The sequence below is a fragment of the Megascapheus bottae genome, chromosome 19, assembly GCF_031878675.1.
Source record: "Megascapheus bottae isolate mThoBot1 chromosome 19, mThoBot2.hap1, whole genome shotgun sequence".
Classification (NCBI taxonomy): domain Eukaryota; kingdom Metazoa; phylum Chordata; class Mammalia; order Rodentia; family Geomyidae; genus Megascapheus; species Megascapheus bottae.
The window spans coordinates 36,619,819-36,646,243 of NC_143527.1; positions in this window are offsets into that span (position 1 = coordinate 36,619,819).

Genomic DNA, 26,425 nt, shown 5'->3' on the forward strand with positions numbered 1-26,425 from the left:
AAAGTATTACTTTGCATGATCAGGGTCACTAGTGTTCTCTATTATTAAATCCATAGGTCAACCCTCAGCCCTCATCTTACTTGAATTATCTGGACAGTTGACACAGTTGATTGATCCCTTCTCTTTAAAGCACTCTTTACCTGACCTCTGGGGCACATACTCTCCTCGTTTTTCTCCTACCTCCCTGACTGTTCCTTTTCATTTTTCTTTGCTAGTTCTTCCTCTTCATCTCAATCTTTTAACACTGGGAGTCCAAACGAAGCTCCAAACATATGACAAAAGTGAAACTATTTGTTATGGAAACAAAAATAAAGATGTAGGAGAAAGGCGAAGTCTCTGGCATTTACAAGTTCAGCAAACACTAACATAAGCTTCATAGACTACCTGATTCATTATGTCATGTTTTCAATAATTATTACATAGCAAGGAAAAACGGTTAGAATAATCAAAGCAAAGCAAGAGCTAGAACCAGACTGCTATGGCACAGATATGGAAATTATTGGAAAGTAAATTTAAAATAACTGAAACTGATATGTTAAGGAAAGTTTGTACTGGGAAAAGTAGGCAACATGAAAGAAAAGATGGTATTTTAAGTTGAGAGATGAAAACTCTAAGAAAGAATCAAGAAGAAATTCTAGAAATTAAAAACTATAGCAGAAAGGAAACACTTCCCTTGGGCTATTAGTATGTTGGACATCACTGAGGAAAATTCAGTTCACAAACAAAGAAATATGGCCTTTAAAAGTCAGCACACTTAGGGCCGGGAGTTTGGCCTAGTGGTAGAGTGCTTGCCTAGCATGCACGAAGACCCTGTTTCGATTCCTTGGTACCATATACATAGAAAAAAAGCTGGGAGTGGTTCTGAGGCTCAAGTGGTAGAGTTCTAGCCTTGAGAAAAGTCCAAGGACAGTGCTCAGGCCCTGAGGTCAAGCCCCAAAACTGGAAAAAAAAAAAGTCAGCACACTTAGGCATAGTGCCTGCCTTGAGCAAAAAGGGTTCAAGGACAGTGCCCAGACCCTGAGTTCAAGCCCCAGGATTGGCAAAAAAAAAAGTCAGTACACTTAAAGATATGATCATAGAAATATGGTCAGAGAAATGTTCTTCAAAATAAAATATAAAGGGAAATAATTATAAAAAGAATAAAAGCACAAAACATTCAAAAACTGTGTAACAATTTTTTGAGACATGCATAGTTATAATAGCAAAAGGAGAAGAAAGAGGATAATGGACGAGGAAGATATTTAAATTGATAATATCCTCAAGAACATGCACCAAACTATATTCAGATGTTCAAAGAACACTAATTAAATATATTTAATATTCTACATATATATTAGATAGGAGATATAAGTAATATGTATGTATAAAAATTTATTTATAAATTATATATCTGTATATGTGTGTATCCATATAATATATGTATATATGAGACAAAAGAAGGGAGATAGTGATGAGTGGGGGACATGATTAAATAATATTATATATATATGATCAAATACTGCATACACATGAAAATTTAATAGTGAAACTCATTACTTTGTTCAGTTAGTATATGTCAATAATACTTTAGAATATATTTTGACATATATTTAAATGGCAAAAGACAAAGATAGCTGGGTGGCAGGGGCTCATATGTGCAATCTTAGCTACTCAGGAGGCTAAGATATGAGGATCAGAATTCAAAGTCAACCCAGGCAAGAAAGTTCATGAGACTCATATCTCCAATTAAGCACCCAAAATGACAGAAGTGGAGCTATGACTCCAGTGGCAGAGTATTACACACACACACACACACACACACACACACACACACACACACACGTACACATATTCACAGAAAATTTTGAAAGAAGCCAGAGATGTAAAACATTTTACATATATTGATGGTAAAATGTTTATTTGAGCTGGATATTGATGCCCCTAATTGCAACCCTCGCTGTTTGAAAAGCAAAAATTAGGAGGATTGTGGTTCTTCTCCACCCTGGAGTAATGCAAGACCTTTTCTCAAAAATAAGCAGAGCAAAAAAGACAGGAGGCATGGATCCAGTGGTAGATCACCTGTCTAGCAAGCATGACGCCCCTGGGTTTGAAACCCAGTACTGCCAAATATATTTTGGGGGGTCAGATTTCTAGTCCAGAGCCATTCAGGCAATAAGTAAGTGAAAGGGAATACTTAAAATGTTGACATGAACAAAAGGACATCATCCTAGTTTTGAATCCATACAGGTATCCTTCAAAACTGAAAGGCAGCCTGTAATCCTAGCTACTCAGGAGGTTGAGATCTGAGGATCGCAGTTCAAAGCCAGCCTGAGCAGTAAAGTTTATGAGACTGACATCTCCAATTAAAAAAGGAAAAAAAGGGGTGAAAGTGGAGCTGTGGCTTAAGTGATAGAGCATTAACCTTGAGTAAAAATATTTAGGGCCAACACCAGTGCAGAGTTTAAGCCCCAGATCCACCAAAATGAAAAGAAAAGAAAAGAAAAGTAAAGAAAAAGGCGGGGATGGGGGTGGAATCGGTTGGCAGGAAAGAGATTAAGAGAATAAAAAGACAAGCCACAGACCAAAAGAAAATATTTGCGAAACATTTATCTGGCAAATGCCTTGTATCCAAAATATGCAAACAAGGTTTAGGATTGAACAATGAGAAAACAAGCAAGTCAATTAAAAGGTAGCTGCAAAACTGGGGGCAGATATTTATTAAAGGAGATGTAGAGATGAATGAGCATGTATAAAGATGTTCTAGAGAATTGAAAAGTAAAATTAGGAGCTATGACTGACTATATACCTATAGAATGGAGAAAATCAACAATACCAACTGTTGGAGAGGACATGAAACAATTCTCTCATTCATCAATGATAGGAAAGCAACCTGCTACAGCCACTTTGCAAGCAATTTGGGAGTTTCAAAACTGAACAGAGTCTGCTGTACAATTCAGTCACTGAACTTTAGAATTTATCAAATGAATAAAAAAATATATGCTCAAAGTTTTCTCTACATGTTTTCTCTCATATAGAATCTAATCCTCAAAGCTGTATATATACATATTTACATGGCATACAGATATATATATAATTATATATGATTATAACTGTGAGATGTGGGATGTGGAAAAGAGAGAGGAAGTAAGACAATGATGGAGGGTAAATAAAATCAAAATGTATTGCATCTGTGTATGAAGATGGCATCAGAAAATTCACTGAAAGCTACCAATTAATGAGGTGTGGAGAACGTAGAAAAAGACCAATAGAGGGGAATTAATGTAATTAAAATATATCACATGCACATGTGAGATACCAGGTAGTTAATATTTACTGATAAAAGAATGACAGGAATGTAAAACAAATTCTGTTGAAGGTAGTAGGTACCAGTGGAGGAGGGAAAGGAAATGGAGGGGTGAAGAGGGGTGAATATAGCTGAAGTACTTTATAAGCATGTAAGAAAACAGAACAATGAAACCTGTTGAAATGGCTTTAAGAAGGGGTAGGAGATGAGTTGGGTTTCAGCAGGGCTTATCATGTGCATGTTTGGAAATCTCACAATGAGACTCCCTGTACAACCAATATATGCTAATACTTTTTTGTTGTTGTCAGTCATGGGGCTTGAATCTGGGTCTGGGTACTGTCCCCGAGCTTTTGGAGCCACAGAGACACTTCTGCTTTTCTAATGGTTAGTTGGAGATAAGAGTCTCATGGACTTTAGTGCCCGGGTTGGCTTTGAACCATGATCCTCAGATTTCAGCCTTCTGAGTATCTAGGATTACAGGTGTGAGCCACTGTGCCTGGTGATTAAGCCAAGGGAAGATATGGAAGAATTTTGGGGGCTCATGAGAGCTTTCAGGGAAGTGAAAACTTTATACTTGTCCTTTATTATTGGCACTAATTTAGACTAAGCCTTTAGCACATGGGTCATTGGGAGACATTTTATATCGAAACTATAGTTTTTCTCTTCATTCTTCTCTCTCCAGCCTTCTCTCATTCCTTTCCTCTCTGTCAAGTTATAGTGCATTAGAACACTCTATTACCTTCTATAGCTAGTAATATCACCATTTTCCTTATTCATGTTAGTCAGGAACCTTTTAGTCCTTTTTCCTTAGTGTGATTTTGTTGTGCTTCCCATTTTTTACAATGTTAACTTTCTCTTGATGGTTGTTGAAGAATTGATTATAAGGTGGAGAAGTTCTGTTTTTACTTCCCCCCACAAACCCTATTATTAGTAGTTTTCGATATTCTGAAAGCCCAAGAATATAGTGGGAGCAGAAACATTTTATGAGCTTTAAAACTCTCTCTCCCTGTTATTCCTATTAGGAAAACCAAGGAGAGAACAAAAAGAGAGAGAAATAAAGAACAGGATGAATTTACCTTCCAATATTTTCCCTATGTTTGCTGTCTAATGGGGAAACTGACAAATGCATAGAATACCCATTTGATGAGTCCTGAGTAAGCCTTTGAGAGATAACAAGGTACCATGGCCACTCATAGAAGATCTATATACCAAGCCTTGAGGGCACAAAGAATGCATAGTAGAGGGTTAGTATCTTAGTTGGGCAGAGAAAGATGAGTAGTAGTCAGAATGGGGAAAGGATGGAGGGAGGGCAACAGAAAAAATTACCTGTATGAAGAAGTAGAAATAGGAGAAAGTCAACAAAATCCAGCATGTCTACAGAGCTCTAGTGTCAGGAGCTATGAAAACTGTAGGTGACAAGTCAAGTTATAAGGAAAAACCAGATGAAGAGTTTAGTCAGCTTGGAGAAGAAACACCCAGCAGGACATTTAAACTAGAGAATGACCAGACAGACTTCTTTTCTTGGGTCTCTGGAGATAGTCTACAGAATGAATTGCGAGGAAGAGCCAAGATCTGAGCCAAAATGTGTCGTGATCTAGGCCTGAAACCGTGTCTGACCTAGAGACAGCTAGAAAGCTTTGAAAAAGCTGTAATCAAAGAATTGTGGGATTTATTTCATGTGACAATGTTGGCAGAGAAAAAAAGTCGGGAGAAAACTATGTTTCCTGGTGACCTGTGATGGGAATGTTGCCAATTTTGTTTTCTTTTTCTTTTGTCTTGTTTGTTAGCTTGGTAGAGTACTGGAAGGCACATAAAAGGTGGAACAAGGATGAATAAATACAACAATATACTCACTCGACACTGTGGAAAATGAACTGAATATTCTATGGGTGAGGATGGGAAGGAAAGACTGGGAGAGAGTGATGGAATGGAAGATATGGTTCAAAAAGCATTTTATTGATATCCACAGGTGCTCAACTAATTCTGCCTGCACTGTTTGTTGAAGAGGCTGTCTTTCTTCCATCCTATTTTTTGGGCTCCCTTATTGAAGATCAGGTGGCCATAGGTCTGTGGGTTCATTTCTAGGTCTTCAGATCTACTCCATTAGTCCTCAGACCTGAACATAGTTCCAGTACCAAGCTGTTTTGGTTACTATAGTTCTATAATAGAGTCTGAAGTTTGGTATTGATATTCCTCCAGCGCTGTTCTTTCTGCTAAGGAGTGTTTTTGCTATACAGGGTCTTATATTATTTCATATGAATTTCTGGTTTAATTTTCTTTTTCAGGTTTTTAAAGTTTTCATCATAAAGGTCCTTTACTTCCTTACTTAATTCCCAAGTATTTTATTTTCTTTGAGGCTATTGCAAAAGAAGTTGCTTTCCTGATTTCTGTCTCGCTCTTCTCATTGTTCACATACAGGAAAACCATTGATTTTTGAGGGTTAATTTTATATCCTGCTACTTTGTTGAAGTTTCGAATCAGCTCGAGTAACTTGGGAATGGAGCTATGTACATATGATCATATAGGAGGAGACTACACAAAATGAACACTCTAGGATATAAAAACAGAGGTTTATCTTTGTAATTGTTGTTCTTAATGTAGTATGTGCAGTTATTTCTTTTCATTTTTTCCCTTATAGTTAATCTCATGTGGCTAATGTATCTGACTTTGTTAACTGGTATATTGTATATCCATTTATTTGTTTCTTTGAAATAGGGAAGGGAAGAGAAGGGGTAAAACAAGATGATTTGGAGGAGTTGGGGGAAGAAAAGGGGAACAAAAATATGAGAAAGGGTATCAATATTTGAGAAGTAATGCACCCATTACCTGATGAGTGTAACTGCAGCCCCTGTATACATTACCCTGACAATGAAATGCACTAAAAAAAAAACAAGAATTGTATTGGCGTTAGGGCAGGTATTATTTTCTCTGATTTCTTAGAAGAAAGTGAGGTTTAGAGAACACAAATAAGTTGCTCAAAACCATAGGAGGTGGAGCTAGAACTATTAACCTAATATTCATATTTCCACTCCACACTACCTACTATATACTCTGCATCTCACAAGCTATGCTGCTCCTGTGGACTGTTTTCCCACTTTAAAGTATTCCAAAAAGAATTCTTTATTTTTCTTCCTTTTCCACAGAAACTCAAAGAAATGTCACTGTTTACAGTTCAAACATTCCTTTTTTGAATGCTAAGACAAAACACATCAACATTTTACGAGTATTTTTTTAAAAAGCTGCACAGAAGGATGTTTGGTCTTCCTAAGCCAGATCTGTACTGGGCAGCCTGTGGAGGAGAGGAGGGATTGATGCTTCCCCCTGTATCTCCGGTGTGGCCCTAGCATTAGCCATGTCATATAGTGTGGGCAAGAGAAGGCCACTCATTCTGCTCCCAGATTGAGCCTGTTGCAGGACTGCTGGCTCCAGGATCAGCCACCCCTTCTGCTGGGACACCCGACTCTTCCTTAGGGGAATTCTCACACTTTACCCCATCAGACCTAGAAATTCCATCCCTTTTCCTAGTGCAAAGAGAGTGGCAGTAGTTAAAGCCATTTCTAATTTCCCACTTGGAGCTAAGCTAAAGGTTCATTGTGGTGACCTCATCCTTCTTGGCATCATCCTTGGGCCTCCACCCCCAGCCCAGGCACTGTCATTTCATTTGCATAACCTCGCGGGTCTTCCATGGTGCAGGGACCTGCTCCAGCTGACACCAAGGCTCCGGCTCTAACCTCTCACACTTTCTCATATAACACCTCATCTGTTTGTGAAATACATTTGTTTATGATTACAGACTACATACAATACCATTGCACAGGGCCTATGTCATGGCCCAGTGCCATGAGAAATCACATTAGTAATTTTTTATGACCCTAGTGCAACCATGCAGGATTTCCTTAAAACTGAAAACATGAAGGTATTTTTATTGTCATGCGCAATTAGATACCCCACATGGTTGAAGCATGTATATTGGAACTGACAGAACACAGGACTTTCCAGACATTGGGGGTTGAGAGGTTTCTGACTCTAGTTAGTGAACACCCCTTGTTCATCTACTCTAGGGGACATAACATGTACAAAGGAATTGTATTAAAAGGGGGGAACAGGGTGCATCAATGTCTTGAATGTTTTTCTTGGTATAACTTACTTCAGTACTTAAATGAGAAGCAGTTATTTCTGAAAGCAATTGTGAAAATGATAAGAATTAGATGAGACTGGCAAATTCCCAGGATTTCTCATGGCTCCTTTTAGAAAACTTCCCTTTAGACCAGGACAAGCTTTCGCCCTTCTGTAGGTTTACTTTTGTTCCAACCGATCAAGAGGCATTAAAAACAAGATATTCACTGGATCTGCTTAATTGGCCCTCAAAATAAGTATTCATATGTCTAATAAGAAGACATTCGACTTGGAACTGTTACTATTGTTTTGTTAGTGCCTACCTACTGCCCACCTAGAAGTCTTTTTTTAGGTACTGGTATTTAATTAATTTATTTATTCATCAAAGTGATGTACAAAGGGGTTACAGTTACATAAGTAAGGTATGAGTACATCGCTTGTTGAACAGTATGACTCCCTACCTAATTTGCTTCCACATTCCCTCCCCACAAGTTCCTTCCCCCTAGTTGTAAAGTTTATTTCCATTGTAGTGTCTACTGAATATTGCTGTTGCATTGCTTCACCCTTTGTCCTTCATCTTGTTATTCCCCTCCCCTTCCCCAAATCATATAAATGTATAGACAAGACACAGGTACCAGAATCAAATACAGTGACAACAGGGAATAAACCGAAGGAGAATAGAAAGATAAGAAAAGAAAGAAGGAAAGAAAGAAAGAAACAAACAAAGAGAATAATTTCACATAGTACATTAAAAAAGACAAAAGCAAAAACAAATAAAACCCCCTCTTATTTCTGTATCTTGGAGTTCCATTCTATTAGCCTCATTTCCTTCCTTCCTTCCTTCCTTCCTTCCTTCCTTCCTTCCTTCCTTCCCTCCTTCCCTCCTTCCCTCCTTCCCTCCTTCTTTCCTTTCTTCCTTCTTGTCCTGAGGCTTAAACTCACAGCCTGGGAACTATCCCTGAGCTTCTTTTGCTCAAGCCTAGCACTCTACCACTTGAGCCACAGCTCCACTTCTAGATTTGTCTGTTTCTAGGCAAGCACTCTACCACTAGGCCACACTCCCAGCCTGAGTTACTTAGATTTGAACTCATCCTCACACTTGCTATGCAAGTGCTCCACTTGGGCCATACTCTCAAACTTTGTTTTTCTTTTGTTGTTGCTTGCTTTAGTTATTTTTTTCCCCAATAGTCTTGCATTCTTGTTCAGGCTGGCCTTGGACTACCTCCTGTGTAAATAGGATGACAGGCAAGCCCTACCATGACTGCTTGTTTGTTGAAATGAAGTCATGCTAACTTTTTATCTAGGCTGGCCTTGAACTTCAAGCCTCTGGGATTTCAGGTATAAACTAACATATCCAGCCTCATCCAAGAGTTTTTGATAAGTTAATAGGAGAGAAACCAGGCCCCACACTGAATGTTTTCTGTGAAGAATAAATGCACTCAGAATTTGTTTGCCCTTGGAGGCAGTTTGGCACGGTTAGGAGCATACTACCTAGGTGTAGAAAGATTACTGAGCCCCCCCCACAAAAGAAAGATTCATCAGCCAAGAGTGTGACAAGACAGTCGATGACATGCCAGCTGCAGACATGCCTATAAAAGGCATGTAGGAAAAATAATATTGTCACTTGAATATAGAATGCTAGTAGTTAGATTCCATCTAAATATGTTTGTTACATTTCCAAACTACATATCAGCTTTGTAAAGTGTGTATTCCATTGAATGACAAATGAGGAGAACCTGGCTGAAGCCTTTTGTTTCAAGAGCCATGGACAAAATACTGTACAGAGCAGAGTAATAAAGGACAATATATTTGGGGTTCATATATGACTGTGCTATAGCAATACATTTGCTAAGACTTTACATGTAACCACTTTTAAGAAATGAATATTTGTAAGGTGATGGAATCTGTTACAGTTTGAGTCTTAAATGTTTCCCAAAGTCCATGTTCTGAAGGCTTAGTCCTTAGCTCGTCACTATTGAGAGTTAGTAGAAACTTGAAGAGGTAGAATCTACCAGGAGGCTTTCTGGTCATTCCTTATCTGGGACCCCAGCTCCTTCCCCCTCTATTCCTTTCCATCCAGGCAGATTTGTTGTGCTATATATTTCTGCTTCAATAAACTACTGCCTTACCATCAATCTAGGGGCATAGAGCCAATCAATAATGGGCTCAGGCTTTTGAAACTTTGAACCTAAATAAACCTTTCTCTTTATAATTGATTATCTCAGATATTTGTGACAATAACAGGAACATTGGCTAATAGAATAGCTCTCTTAATCAAATGAAAAGTTTATTTTCCACTTCCTCCCTGAATCTTGGTGCTGTTCATCTGTTACTCGCAGTTCCCAGAGAATATGAAATAGGTTCAATTCTAAATGCAAAATGCCATTGATATATAGCATTGAATGAACCATTCATATAATAGAACCAATCTGTGTATTGCTATTAAAAAACAGTTGGACTAACATATTGCTATTTTTACTCATCATGTATTCTGAAAGCTATGTTCTGAATGCTATTACATAAACATGGAAAGGAAGTTTGGTTGGACCAACCTGCATTACTTTCCTCAGTGTTGTAACCAGATACCTGACAGAAACAATTAAAGACAGAAGGTTTTGTTTTGGCTCATGGTTTCAAAGGGCTCAATTCATAGTTGCTTAGCCCCAAATGCTTGGAGCATGGTGGCAGCAGAAGCTTTTGGTGGAGGGGCTTCTTCACTTCCTGGAAAACAGGGAGGAAAGACAGAGAGAAAAGAGTGAGATTGGGAAGTGGAGGAGAACAAAAGAAAGATAACCTCATGGACCTGCTACCAATGATCTGTTTCTCCTATAATTCCCTGAACTTCCCCAAATAGTGCCATCATTTGGCAAGCAAGCATCCAACACATAAGCCTGTGGGAAACATTTCCTATTCAAACCATAACCCAAGCAAACATTGGAATGGGATTCCAGCTTGGACAGCCCTTCCAAGATATCACAGGGAGATCCTGTTCCCTTGGAGGGAACCAGAGTGAACTCAAATGATAATCCAGAGGTTAGACTTGAGGCCATTCATGTGTTTGCTTCGCTTTTTCCTTAGAGAAATAGTTTTCCTTTTGAATCCCTGTGCTGGTGAATGAAGTAGGTATCTAAGCCTCAAGATGACCCCTGGAGGTTATCATTGATCCCACCCTACAGAGAGCGGTCTGTACATTCAGTACACTGAGGTTGATCACACGGTATATATCGATGCAACTTATGAATAGGAAGAAGAAGTTGCAACAGGGTGATCTTGACCACATGGTAATGAATAAAACATGTGCAGAGCTTTCTGGGAAAGGGGATGCCACGAGGAACATTACCATGAGCTTAGGACTGGAAGCACATTTTCATCGTTTGGCTCCTTGTACTCGTTTTACATCACGACATCTGTGGAGAGCATCCACTGATTGTCTTGTTTTACCAAGTTCATTTATAGTTTATGAGATGTGGAGGAAGGAAACAGCTTCTAGCTATTACCTCAAATTCAGGATACTTTGCTCGGTTTGCAAATGTTCTATCAGTGGTTGATTTTGCTAACTGCTCATTACCACAACTTTGGCTATTTTTAGAAAAGGAATTAAATCACTGAAAGATGAAGTTTCCCTTCCCCCAGGGAGGATAGATTTAGAGTGTTCATTTAAAAAAATCAACTTCCCACTAATCAGCTGGCCCCAAAAGACCTAATGTGCTGCCCCCCTTCTTTTACAATCCTTCCAATAAAGCTTCTTCACGTTAAAAAAAAATCTTTATGTGGGGAACTCACTCGGAGAGTTCACACAGTGAGTGTGGTTTGTGCATTTAATATTAAGATCTAATCATTGCCTCCAGAGGGCTGAAGAATGAAAACACTGGATAAGAGCCCACCTCTTGGCTTCATGCTTGTCAAGACCGGGGATCTATTAGCCTTTTAAAGAAATGCTGATAATAAAAAGCAGACAAAGAGAGTTATGTGAATTGGCATCTAATCAATAATTTCCTGAGCTTTCCCCCTCCTCCCCGTTAAATTACTCAGAGCCATGTGAGCAAACAAGAGTTTACAGTTCCAAGTCCTCTTGCTACTCATAGATTGTGAATGATTTAGAAACCTCTGCATTATCATGAACCCCCTTTTCTTCCGAAATGGTTTATCATGATGATAACATCATCATCATCATCAATAACAGGGACATATACCTTATCATTGAAGAGTTAGCAGTTCAGAAAGTCCACATCTCACATTTCCTAACTTATAGAATTACAATTGCAAGACCTGACTGTCCCTACCTGGCCAACCCTCTGCACAGAAAACCAGGATGCTAGATAGAAACTAATGCTGAGATACCCAGCACCGTGAATTCCAGGCTGCTGCTTTCTTTTTCCACATTAGTTCCTCATTTTATTTGACCTAGAAATTTTGGATTTGGACCGTGTTTCCTACTTGGAATAGTATTTTTTTCTTATTAAACCTTTTGCCCTATGGTTGATTTATTTCTCCTGGGCTAACATGTGACTCATTCTGAACATCCGTCTTTGGCATAGGAGACCAGCATTTAGAGAGTCTCTTCTGCACAACTGGTTTCGTGGAATGTTCTAATTTGTTCTTACTTTACTTTCTGTGTTTGTCATACCTGTCCCCAACTTCACCTTGTCCTGTCATCTCCATACCTCTGCTTTGATTTTTTTTTGTCCTGGGTATTATTGAAAGAATCCATGCCTCTATGATTTCCCCGAGGATGAACAATTTTAAGGTGGTTGTGTTGGGTTCCTCAAGGTGTATACCAGACAGCCAAAGGGCAGTGTTTGTTTTGATGTGTCATATGTACCTCCTATCCACAGGGTACTCAAGGTTAATGCACAATACCCAGAGAAACCACAGAACATAAGCAACTGGAGGTAACTGGTACTTTAAAAAGACTTCTATTTTTTCTGTTAATGAAATGATTTACCTATTTTCCAAACTTGAGCTTGATACAGTGTGCTCAGAACTGGTCAGGTATTTAACCTCAAGACAAAGAAGTAGGAGATTATTTTAGCACCCAGCTGCGCAAAATTCAGATTCTTGCAAAATTTGACCAAGAAAACTTCATTCCTTCATGGAGTATGCCTTCCAGAATAAGCTTTAATGTGCAGTTGCCAGGCCTGATGTAAAATCCTGTGGAGAAATTCCAGCCAGACCTTAACCCTGGGGCTTGTGAGGACCAGGAGTGGTGTTATTAGTAAAGTGTCTGTTTTGTTAGAAGCTAAAGTTGAAACGTGGGAGCATGACTAATGCTAGCTCATTTTTCCCCTTCCTCAAGCCAACCACTCAAATTAGTAAAATTTCTCATAGGATAAATATGTCTGCTAGTTTATTCCCAAGAATCACCTATAGTTTCCATGTGATGTACGCAGGATCTCGTCTTGCTATACCACTTGAGTAATGTACCCAGTCTTCTTTGCTTTAGGTTGGCTTTCCTGATAAGATCTTGAGTGTTTGCTTAAGATGGGCTTTGGACTTGAATTCTCCTATCTCTGCCTTGGACTCGAATTCTCCTATCTTTGCCTCCTGACTACCTAGGATTGTAGGTGTGTAACACCCTGTCTAACCTCCATATGATATATTTGTCCACCCTTTTCTTGGCACTTCTCCCGTACTACTAGCAACTGGCCCCTCTTTTCTTGTTAAAAGTCATAAATGGTCCTTAAAGTCTATTGACATGTAAAGGATTGGTGAAGATCCTCCTGAGCTGGAATGGAGCTTGCTGTTCCTGTTGTCTGTGCTGCTTACTTAATCACTATTAATGCGAGAAAAGACAACCTTAAATATTTTTCATTTAGTGCTTATGGAATCTGAATGAATATCTGCATTTAAAGCACCCAAGACTTCCTTCTCAATGAATAGAGAAAATCTTTTGTTTTGCATGTGTGTGTGTGTGTGTGTGTGTGTGTGTGTGTGTGTGTGTGTGCACGTGTGTGTGCGTGTGTGTATGTGCATGGGCGCATGCGTGGGCTAGTACTGGGGCTTGAATTCAGGACCTTGCACTCTTTCTTTTTTACTCATGACTGGTGCTCTGCCACTTGAGCTATACCACCACTTTCAGTTTATGGAGAATCTTGAAGAAACTGCTCTGTTGGATGTCCACATGAGGCCTTTTATTTCCTTCTCAGTGGAGCGTTTGCTGCAATACCCTGCACACAGTAGGCTCTGGATAAGCTGCTTTGGCTAAACTGGTGACCATATGGTAAAGATTTATGAATCTAATTAAAGCTCAGTAAACCAGAGCCTGTGTAAGTAAGCAACTCTCCCACCACAGTGTGGTTCAGGCTGAGTTTCCCCTGGTTCATCTGTGTCATTGCTATCTATTATGTCCGCGACCATTAAAGCCACTGTTCAGTTGGTACCAAAATCAGGATTACCTAACACTATCTCATTGCTTCAGAAATACATGGTGCTGTTTATGGACAGAACTTGGGTGACTGATCGGTGTGATGTTTGCCTCTTGGCCTTTGGAACATAGTCTCTGGAATTGACTCCAGAAAACCTCACACAGATTTGTGTTTGTAGAAAGGGATCCAAAGACTTAATTATTTTTTGAGAGTTCTAGTATTTGTCCTTTGCTAACCAGGTCATTCTTCAGATAGAAAAAAAATATTGTATATGACCCAGCCAAGAGTGCTGCTCAATGGAGTTGACAGGCAGCCAGAAACTCAAGGCTCTGCCCGCAAGCCTGATCATATCCAGAGAGAGCTGGCAGAGAGCAACTCTCTGTGTCACACTGTGTGCAGCTCTCCTCTAGGCTCTTGTTCAAGCTTGGAGCAATGTCCACTGACCTTTCTTGAGAATAGTTGCACTTGGTGGTGGGGGGAGTATGAGAAGAAGGCAGCCTGCTTCTTCAGAAGGAATCAGGTATCAGGAATCAGCAGGGGCTAAAAGATTTTTTATCACAACATCTCAAAAAAGAATATTCCTATCATTATCAGTAGCAGCTGTTACATATGTACCTCATACGAAGGCAATATAAAGGACCAGAAAATAAAAATTTGGAAATTTTTTTCCCATCAATTATTTTACAGATATAGTCACCTAAGAGTTTTGCTCAGAATTTCCAGGCTGACTGGTAGTCCTCTACACGCTTCACAAGAGCACTCTTGATCATCCACGGAACAAGCACAGGCAAAGCTACCGGATCTGAGTCCATAAGAGCCACAGCCACTGTGATCCCAAAGACAGTAATTCAGAGTCTGGTTGGGAAGATGCATATTCATCCCTCAGATGCTTATGAGACTCATAGTGTGCAGAGTGCTATGCAAGGTGGAGAACGACTCATAAACAAACTCTCATGTCAGCCGAGACCTACCAAGGAGTCCTCAAGCTCTAAAACATGCTCCATTATGAAAGATCCAGCCATTTCTAGTCCACCAAGTTTATCATTTATTTGTCCTTAAAAGTCAGTGGAGCTACTTACAGAAGAAGAAAAATCATCTGTCCCCTCCAGAAATCAACATTTATTTTAGCTTTTCTTCCACTTTAGAAATTCGTATGTGTTCTTTAAGAAACATTCATGTTATTTTGTATAAGCTATCTTTAACAATCCCTTTGTAGAGCCATTATTGTAGATCAAATGAGAGAATGCATTTAAAAGCTCTGGTGTGTGTGTGTGTGTGTGTGTGTGTGTGTGTGTGTGTGTGTGTGTGTGTGTCCTCAGTAAATGTTAGCCGTTCCTATCACCTTTAACCTGTCATCCCTGGTTGTCCATATCAATGTAACCGATAGCTCTTGATGTTCTTTGCTTACCTCTGATCCAAAATATCTGACAGTTCTACATGTTTCTGGGGTTGTAAAGTGAGATGAGTTCACCTCCATTTTTCATGTGACCACGGATGAGCAACATATTTTAATGAGATTATTTCATAATTTTAGTATCTTGGTCAAGGAACCTGAACAACTGTCTATGAGCCCAATTTACATGCTCACTTTTGCTTGACACCATATGTTGGAAGTGGGGAGAAAAAGGGAAATAACATTTATTGAAAGTATCCTATGTGCCAGGTGCTGCTGGCTCAGGCCTGTAATCCTAGCTACTCCCGAGGTTCAGATCTGAGGATCATAGTTCAAAGCCAGCTCATGCACAAAAGACCATGGGACACTTATCTCCAATTAACAATCAGAAAACCAGTGGTAGAGCACTAATGTTGAGCTGAAAAGCTCAGGGACAGTGCCCAGGCCCAGAGTTCAAGCCCTACAAACAAGAAAAAAAGTGTACTATGTTCTAGGCATTTCATATGATACAGGGTCGGAAGCCTATGTTGAAGTCCTAACGTACAGGATGTAACTGTACTTGGCGATGGGGTTTTTTTTAAAAAGAAATTTATTGCTATTATAAAGGTGATATACAGAGATGGTACAGTTTACTGGGGTAAAGAGTACATTTCCTTTTGGATAATAGCGATGGGGCTTTTAAGAAGGTCACTGAGTGAAGGAACATGTTTTCCTTTAGTTTTATATGGGATAAATACATAGGCTTGAATACATTATTCATCCTGTTGGAATAGTTACCTGAATTATATGTCATCTCCTGAAGACAATAGCAATAAAGAAGTTATTTGGGTAGTTCCTAATCTAATATTCCTACTATCATTGCATAAACAGGAGATTAGAACATAGACACACCTCTGTAAAGGACTGTATTAAATCGCAAAGAAACAATGAGCATCTATATACCAACAAGAAAGCCGCAGAAAGCACAGATCCTCCCAATATCTTAGGAATGGACTTCTAGACTAAGAACCGTAACAAAATAAAACTGTGATTTAAGCCACCTCTCTGTGGTATTTTTGTTATGACAGCCATAAAAAATAATATTACTCATATTACTTTTCTAAATTATTAGCACAAATATGTTATTATTTAAGGTTGCTATAGGGTTACCTGATTACCCCATAACTGTTGTGACACTATTTATAATAACCAAATTACATACTCATCTTACTTGCCCATTGAAAGAGGAATAGATAAATAAAATATGGTATATACACCCAATAGAAAGTTACCCAGTCACTAAGAACAATGAAATCATGTCATTTGCTGAAAAATAGATGGGACTGGAAATCATCATATTAAGTGAAATTATCCAGATTCACAAAGACAAGTGTCACATATCTTCTTTCATTTAGGGTCTAAGAGGAAACAAAGGAAAACAAAGAAAAGAATCAAAATCATAAAAGTAAAAGAATGACTACTGAGAAAGTAGAAAGAGAAGAGAAAGGAAGGAGGGAAGAGAGGAGATAAGAACAGCTAATAGTGATCAAAACAGGTTGGTACTGGCACAAGAACAGGCCTGAAGACCAATGGAATAGAACTGAGGACCCAGATATTAACCCATAGACCTATGGCCACCTAATCTTTGATAAGGGAGCAAAAAAAAATAGGATGGAAGAAAGACAGCCTCGTCAACAAATGGAGCTGGCAGAACTGGTTAAGCACCTGCAGAAAACTAAAGTTAGATCCTTCTTTGTCACCATGCACTAGAATTAACTCCAGATGGATCAAAGACCTGGAGGTAAAAGCTGACACACTGAAAACTTTACAAGAAGGAATAGGAGATACACTAGGCCTCCTTGGCACAGGTCGAAACTTTCATAATAAGGACCAAGAAACAGCAAATCAGAGAGAGGCTGGATAAGTGGGACTGCATTAAACTGCAGAGCTTCTATATGGCAAAGGACATAGCTAGCAAATTAACTAGAAAGCCTACAGAGTAGGAGAAGATCTTCACTAACCATATAACAAAGGCCTCATATCTAAAATATATCAACAGCTCAAAAAATTGAATCACTCCAAATCTAATCTCCAAAGAACCAACCATCTCATTAAAAGACGGGCCTAAAACTTAAAGAGAGTCTTCTCTGAAGAAGAAATAAGAATGGCCTATAGACACATGAACAAATGTTCAACATCTCTGGTCATAAAAGAAATGCAAATCAAAACAACTCTAAGATTCCACCTCACTCCAGTTAGAATGGCCAGGATCAAGAAATCTAATAACAACAGATGCTGGAGGGGATGTGGCCAGGAGGGATCACTACTACACCGTTGGTGGGAGTGCAAACTCTATGGAAAGCAATATGGCAGTTCCTCAAAAGACTAAACGTAGAGCTCCCCTGTGACACAGCAATTCCATTACTTGGCATTTACCCAATCATCCAGAAACAAGGACATGCTAAATCCACTAGCACAACGATGTTCGTTGCAGCACTATTTACCATAGCAAAGATATGGAACCAACCCAGATGTCCCTCAGTTGATGAGTGGATCAACAAGATGTGGTATTTATACACAGTGGAATTCTATGCTGCTGTCAGAAAGAATGACAGCGCCCCATTTGTAAAGAAATGGAAAGACTTAGAAAAAATCATATTCAGTGAAGTAAGCCAGACTCAAAGGAACATAGGCTCAATGGTTTCCCTCATTTGTCATAATCAGTAGAAACCTTGGGCTCTCCAAGCAGAGATGTACAAATAGAACAAACCTAGATACATAAGGCAGTATAGTATGATACTAAATGTAATTACCTCCAGTATATAGAAACAAAAGCCATATAATGAGTGATTGTTGTCCTTAATGTACTATGTTATCTCTCATCTCGCTTGCTGTCCCTTGGTTATCTCATATTGTTACAATATTTCACCTTGTTATCTATTTTATATATGCTTAATTGGTTATTTGAAATTGGATAGGGAAGGGGGTAAATCAAGATGAGCAGGGGAGAGGGGAATGGAAATGGGGACCAGGACATGAGAAAGGGTATCAAAGTTTGTGAAGTAATACATCTTCTATCTGGTGAATATAATGTAACCCTTCTATTAATTACAATAAAAAATATGTGGAAAAAATGAACAGCTAATAGAGAGGGAAAAATGATCCAAGTTCATTATATGTATTGTGGACATATGAAGAAACCCTTTACTGTGTAAAATTTTATATTGCCAATGAAAAAGAAAACTGATAATTTGAGAGATCAATAACTTCTTCATAGGTGGTCATTTATACAAGGGAATACTTGCATATTACAATAGTTTAATAATAGGTATTAACACTTATTTTTTATTGCTATTGGCTTCAAAAATAACATGTAACTCAGAGAAGAGCTACATTGTGATGATTAAATGAATGCGGATTCACTTAGGTACTTCTTATTAGAGATGAGGGAAATGTATTAACTTAGGAAGCCCAAGTTTCTTTTTTTTAATTTTTTTATTGTAATTAGTGAAAGGGTTACATGATATTTGCCAGATAGAAGGTGCATTAATTCACATACATTGATACCCTTTCACATGTCTTGGTACCCATTTCCCTCCACCCCCCACGTCCCCCACCCGTCTTGGTTTTCCCCCCTTCCCTATCAAATTTCAAATATCCAAATACAAATAAATTCAATATATCAGATAACAAAGTGAGATACTATACCGATATGAGATAACCAAGGGACAGCAAAGGAGATGAGAGACAACATAGTACATTAAGGACAACAATCATTCATTATATGGCTTTTGTTTCAATATCCTGGAGGTCCTTTCAATTAGAGGAAGCCCAAGTTTCATAACTATTGTTTACTTTAAACTGGACAAAAAGTTAACTTTACCTCATAATAAACTATGGATTAGTATAGATAAGACTCCAAAAAATGAGACTACAGGAAGTAGAAGAAGCATTTTTGTGGAAGTATGTTCTTCATTTTTATTTTTTTAATACAGTTGTTTAAGGCTGGTGTTAGAATACATTTATACCCACTTTAAAACTATAAGAGTCTTTCCAAATCAGATCTTAAAATTCTTTACTATAGTTAGTCTAAGATAGGATAGTTCTTACAGCATGACCCAAGATTAAAGTTTGTGTTCACAGTTGTTTTAAACCAAGATATTACTCTCTGGCTTTCCAATCATATTTTTTATTCCTTTTGAGTGCCTCATCAAAGCATTTTGATTAGAACAAGTCATTGAGAAAGCAGAAGCCAAAGTAAATACTTGAATTTAAATTACTACAGTGAAGGGACTACAGTTTTGGTCAAGCTCAAGTTATGGGGACTTCTAATGATTCTATGAGATTCTAGAATTTATGGACTTGGCTTGCACATTGAATTTTTTCCTTCCTGATTTCCAAAGTCAGCCATGGATTTCAATCATTGTCCACCTTCTCAAGCTTTTTCTGCTCTGCTTTTCAGAGACTTTAGCCAATTGATTATTTGCTTTTTCTTGAAGTTTACTAACTCTGATTTCTTAGTTTAAGTCAACATCCTTTGCCCAGCAGCCCAGCCATAGCCCATGTTGGCTATGCGAGGTCCAGAGCTGTCTGCCTGTTCCACAGCTTTCTTCCCTACTTCCAGAATGGACCAAGAGAAACTGCAGTCAAATAGATGAAGCTGAAGAACAAACTTACTTGCAAATGTGTCATTTACCTATGCCTTCTTGGACTTAGCAAGTTATATTGAGGAAGCATTTTGGCAGTCGAGCCAGTTGGCTCAGATTTCAACTTCTCTGTATAAGTTAACATTCAGCAATATTAATTAAGTAATGTACCTCATTTCCACATTTATTAACCACAGATATCCTACCTGGTACGTCTATTATAAAGACTAAATGGGAGCTAGAAGTGGTGAAGCATACTTGTAATCCCAGCACTTGGAGGGCTGAAGCAGGAAAATGTCAAGTTTGAGACCAGCTTGGGTTACATAGAAAAATATTGTCTTGAGAAAAAAGATATACATGGAAAAAATGTGGACAGCATTAGGCCAGTATGTCATATATGAAGATCATAAACAGAAGTTTGGTAATTTCACCTAGTATAATTTCCATGCTTTTGGTGTGATCGAGATTTCATTTTCAACAGGACAAAGGCTTCCTACAGCAGAGAAATACCATGGCAACTTGATGTGCAATGGGAACCTGACCTCATAGATGACCTAAGAATCCCCAAGGAGGGCATTCTCCATGTGTTTCAAACTTGGTGCATCATCCACCAAGCATCTTCCCTCTGGAAGAGCAGGAGACCGCCCAAGGTTTGGATAAGTTCAGGGAAGCATCTGAACTTTTTGGGAGCTGTCCCATCAAAACTGGGGTTGTCTGAGTTTTGATTACTGGGGCCAATATTCTTTTCTGTCTGGGATTAAATTTAAAAAAAGATCAGAACGTTGAATTAGTATTCCCAGTTCTTGATGACATTAGAAGTCTTTCAACATGAAAGTTCCACTCATTTCAACCAGAATTCTGTGGATAAAAGAGATGAGTAATGTGAGAAAATGAACGGAAGTAGCACTCACTGGTGAAAATTAGGGACTCTAAGGGGAAAATAAAATCTGTCTTCACGGAGAAGTTCTTAGTCTATGTGATTGTTCTTAGTGCTCTGTTTTGAATATCAGAGAAGGATTCAGGTTTGTTATCAGATGCTAGTGACTTCTTTCAATCTCCAAAATCTCAGTTTCCTCACTTGTAAATTTAAATCTTAGCATGCAAACTCATTTATTTGTTGTTTTGGTTAACAATATTTGTGAAGCACTTGCTTTGGCACATAGCAAACATGTAATGAACAGTAGACACCTCCCAAGTTTCTGTGGAATCTTCCTCATCCATCCACCTAGAATTCAAGGTGGATTTAACATTTATACCCAACCTTTTCCATCTTCCTCAGGAACATGTTCACATGTATGTTTAAAAATTCATGTGACTTTTTAGAATTCTCATTGAAAGTTATTAAATGTAAGTATGTGTCCTCAAATTGAACCAATACTGTTCATCCTCACTGAAATGCAAAACTCAATCTGTTATATGCTATGATGCCACAAAACAGCAGGAGGTAAAAGGTGCGCTGAAGGAATCAGTCCCCAGGAGATGTAGAACACTGCTCTACTTCCAGCCCTATCACGTGCTCCAGAGATTTTTACACACACTAAGGTCATCTTCAGTATTGTGAAGATAAGCAAAGTGGACACATCCATTTTTCCACAGAATCTGTTTGTCTGTCTGTCTGTCTGTCTGTCTCTATATCTATCTCGCCAGTCCTTGGGCTTGAACTCAGAGCCTGAGCACTGTCCTTGAACTTTCTTAAGGCTACCAGTCTACCACTTGAGCCACAGCACTACTTCGAGCTTTTTCTGTGTAGGTCATACCAAGGAATCAAACCCAGGGCTTTGTGCATGAGAAGCAAGCACTCTACCTCTCGGCCATACTCTTGATTATGAATCTATATATTTATAGGGCTCTTTTTGTTGCTGCTAGTTCTACGCATCAAGCTCAGGGCCTCTTGCTCTCTCATCTTGCTACCATGGCTGTTGTTCTACTACTTGAGTCATCCTTCCAGTCCAGCATTTTGCTGGTTACTTGGGGATGAGATAAGGTCTTCTTTTCATCCCAGGCTAACTTCAAACCATGATCCTCTATATTACAAGATCCTGAGTAGCTAGAATTGTAAGCATTGCATCTACAAAGCTTTCTTTGGAATAATACCCTTTGTTTCTCCTCCATTTTGAGTTGTGATCTGCTTTTCTTTCAGAGTTCTGAGTACCCTCTTGATTTATCTACAGTTGCATCTTGTACTACCCTGAAGAGAACTATGACTTGAGTAAATACCACACATTGCTTTCATTAATATGTCATATTAAATTAAAAACTAGAATCCAAATCAAAAGTTGGATTTCTTAACATTATTCATTCTTTAGGAAGTCTGAAGCTGGGAATAATTTTTCTTATTGGTTTTACATGTTTGTGTACATGCATGCACACACTACAGATTCTGTTTCCTAACATTTTTAAGAACTTGTTCATGCAACTTATTTTTATACTTTCATCAGTAGCATCTCATCTGTAAGGCTAGTGATTCACCATAGTAATTCTATGTGCCCTTAGTACTGAGAATCATATTTCTACCTATATTGAGAATAGGATTTCTTCTCCTTGGTCTCATAGTTTCATTGAGAAAAAACTAGCTGAAAGTGTTATCCTTTGCAGGAAAGAAAATCAACACCTTTCATTTTTGTGGCAGTAAGGACTCAGTCTATTTTCTATTGCTGTAACAATATACCTGAAATTGGTTAGTGTATGAAGAAAAGAGTTACATCAATCAGTTTTAGAGACTGACAGCCCCAAATAAGGTAGCCTCCATGGAGGGCCTTCTGATTGTGTTAAAATATGGTAAGTGACATCATGGCAGGAACACTCACAAACATGAGAGAGAGAGAGAGAGACAGACAGACAGAGACAGAGACAGAGACAGAGACAGAGGAAGATGTCACTTTGATATGATGTAAAAGAACGGAGAGGAGCCAGGCTTCTTATTTTCTTTCTTTCTTTCTTTCTTTCTTTCTTTCTTTCTTTCTTTCTTTCTTCCTTTCTTTCTTTCTTTCTTTTTTTGCCAGTCGGGGACCTTGAACTCAGGGCATGAGCACTGTCCTTGTGCTTTCTCAAAGTTAGAGCTCTACCATTGGAGCCACAGAACCACTTCCAGCTTTATCTATGTATGTGGTACTAAGGAATCGAACCCAAGTCTTTGTGCTTGCTAGGCAAGCACTCTTCCTCTAGGCTAAACTCCTGGCCCAGGTTTCCATTTCCATAACTCAATCCAGCAAGAATGAATCTACTGCTATGAGAGCTGACGTATTCCTGAGAGACAACATTAACTCATTCATGAAGATAGAACTCTATGACCTAAAACACTAATAGGGTTTGAAGTTTCTATCTCCTCAACCTCACAACACTGGGGTCCAAATTACCCAGTGAAACTTTGGGAATCTCAAACCATACCAATCCAAATCTAGATCCTGCTGGAATGTCTTGTTAAGAAACTACCCAAACAACTGCAGTAACATCATTCCATTCACAACATTTCAGCACTCATCATTTGCCAGCCCTTGTGACTTACTGCTTATGTCAGTGATGCCTCACTAGATTGCAAGAAGCCATTTTCCCAGTACTCCCTAGTAGAGGAGCAGAAAGAAGTCTTGCTAAATAAAAGCTTGGGATTTCTTATGAAAACGCAATCTGCTGCTAAGAAATTTTAAGGCAGGTTAAATATCAAACGACATAGCTTTCTCATATTCATAAAATTAATGGATCACACTGGCCAGCAACAAAATAAGTCAAGGGAAGCTTGCAGGAGAAATAATAGAGCAAAACTCCTGAGGAATAATTCTGAGAATGTCACAGTTCCTAGATGTGTGTGAGCTGTATGCTATGAGAATGAATGAAATGGGGACACTGTTCATAGTCTCCCTCTAATTTTGTTCATCTTTTCCACATTTCCAACATTAAAAAATGATATTAGCCACACTTGTCATGTCAAGAAAGAGGATAAAAATAGAGCAGAAAAATGAGGAAAGAGATTAACTGACATAGTAAATAAGCCCATAAACTGAAACTTCATTGTCCTGGACAGGAAATCTCCGCCAGCTCTGTGTGTGGGATATGGAGCTACCAGGCTGCCAAATTATGGGATTGGAACCAGCTTTGCAAAACCTGTCTTTAAGTCAGTGATGTTCTTCTGCCAACAGATGTGATTAAACTAATTTTGCATATTTTGTTTTTCTTCCCAGATGGTATCATGGCTTGAACTCAGGGCCTCATGCTATGGTTCAGTTTGCTTGCTTGTAACTGGTGCTCCACCACTTAAGCATACCACCAGATTGACTTTTTTTTTACTAGTTATATTAAGATGAAGTCTCACAAACTTTTCCGTCCAAGGCTGATTTCTAACCATGATCCTCTGATCTCAGTCTCCTCTGTAACTAGGAGCTGCCAGTATCCAGCTGCATGCTTGTCTTTAAATTAGAAGAAAAGGGAAATGCGTTTTGTTTTGTTTTGTTTTGTTTGTCAGTCCTGGGGCTTGAACTTGGTCTAGACACTGTCCCTGAGCTTCTTTTGCTTAAGACTAGAACTCTTCCACTCGAGCTACAGCACTACTCTCAGCCTTTTCTGTTTATGTGGTATTAAGGAATAGAACCCAGGGCTTCATGCCTGCTAGGCAAGTACTCTGCCACTAAGCCACATTCTCAGCCCAAAAGGGAGGTTTTCTACTAAGCAAATGGTTTTTGACTGACTAGACCCACTCATCTCTATTCTGAGCACTTTTATTCTGGAAGAAGTTCAAGGATGCTTCAATTTCCATCTCTTTGTTCAGAGGCTAATGAAACCTCTGTGTATCAGGGAGTGATAAAGAAGAGAGGGAGTGTAGGAATAGGAGAAATTTTATTGTTTCATACCATCTTGTCACTTTATGTTCAGGAGAAAGACTACAACTAATTTGGCAATGGTGCTAATCTGAAGTCTGACTACTGTTAAGTGGCAATATGGGCCTAAAGAAGAGGTTAAGTGACCTTAAGTTAGCTGCCAAGAAGAGGTTGGGAGATGAGATTTATATGACTTGTCCCCAGTGGTAAGAGTTAGGCCAATCTGAAACAGGTGGACAGCCACAGTTACTTGCCTTATGTTAAAATAATGTTCTGTTTAATGTGATATTAGTATATCATATTTCTCCAAGGGCAGGCTGTGTCATGCAGACTTCATCTAACTAAGTCTCACAGAATCCCTGGAAATCAAGACATGAATCTGTTTCATTCATAGGTGCCTGGTGAAACTTATGCTTTCTTAAGAGGGAAATAACAATTTCCTTGGGGAAAGAAACTTCTATGCTGCACCGATAAGGAAATTTTAGGAGACATTACAGTTGTTAGAAAGGAATGGGGGTAATTAACAATGATCTGAAACTCAAACTTGAAGAAAAAAAGAGTTTAGGAAGAAGTTAGCAAAGGCCTTCTTGTGGATGAAGCAGAAATCTTGCATGCTTTGATGTCCAAGGATGAAACACAAGTGAAGAGGAAGGGAGCTTGATTGTAGGACAGCATTGTGCAATTAAATATTATTTACACAGAAAAATTGCTGTCTGTTGTGTCTGAAGACATCTTAAATCCTGTTTAAAATGAAAACATCTTATTTTGCTAATAACAGTGATTGAGTGTCTATGAGGTGTCAAAAGACCTATAGTCATGCTGTCCTAATAACTTGCTGGCAATCACATTGTCATTATTCTCATCTATGAGGGCCTTCCTGCTGAAAGACTTTCTCAAGGCCCCGAGATTGTAAAATTAGGGCCAGTGGTCAAGCCCATTCCTGTCTGCCAGCGAAGCCTCTGCTTTAAGACACAGTAGTACACTGCTCTTCTCAGAGCAGGAAGAATCATAGCAAGAGAGAAACTGGTCACATTTACAGGAACACATTCAATGAAAAATCCTAGGATCTAAAGTTTAGATTCTAAACTTTCAAACCACATACTAGCATTACTTGGTACAAAGGAAAGAGAAAAGAGTCCATGCACAATCTTGATAGCTCATGCAACTCATTTTCCTACACTGCAAAGGTATTTTGTGCAGTAACAGAATCAAAATGGCCATGTTTCCATGAAGGTCCAGCACTGTCTCATCTCAGGCAGTGTCTTCCTATGGAATCTTTCATGTGATGTCACCCTTTGGCCCAGGTATCAACAGCATTTGCTTTGTTGGTGGCATGGTCTTGGTTGTTTCTGTCAGCTTCTTCTTCCAAGACCTTGGCATGAATTGTACAAGACATTATAGAAGGCAATTGATATACATTTACCCAGTATGGACACGGTGCTTCCATCCTGCTGATACTCTGTTCTGCTCAGAGGATTGATTCCATGTTCCCTACATTGTCTGTTTGAACTCCGTAGATCTTTCTAATAAAACAGATCCTCCAGACCTTATTGGTTTTCGCAGCTGAAATTTTAGGTGTAGAATCTCATGCTAACATTTACTAGCTACACGATTTAGGACAAGTCACTGAAAAATAAACAACTTCATAAGTCTTGAATTCCTGAGGATACCCACAACTAACCGAAGAGCAACTTTCTATCAGCTCACTTGTAAGATAAGCAGCTTCGTTCTCCCTACCTCCCCCCCCGGGCATTTCACCCCACCAAGGTGTAAGCTTGAACCCAGGGCACTGTCCCTGAGCCTCTTTGTCCACAGCACTGTTTCCAGTTTTTGAG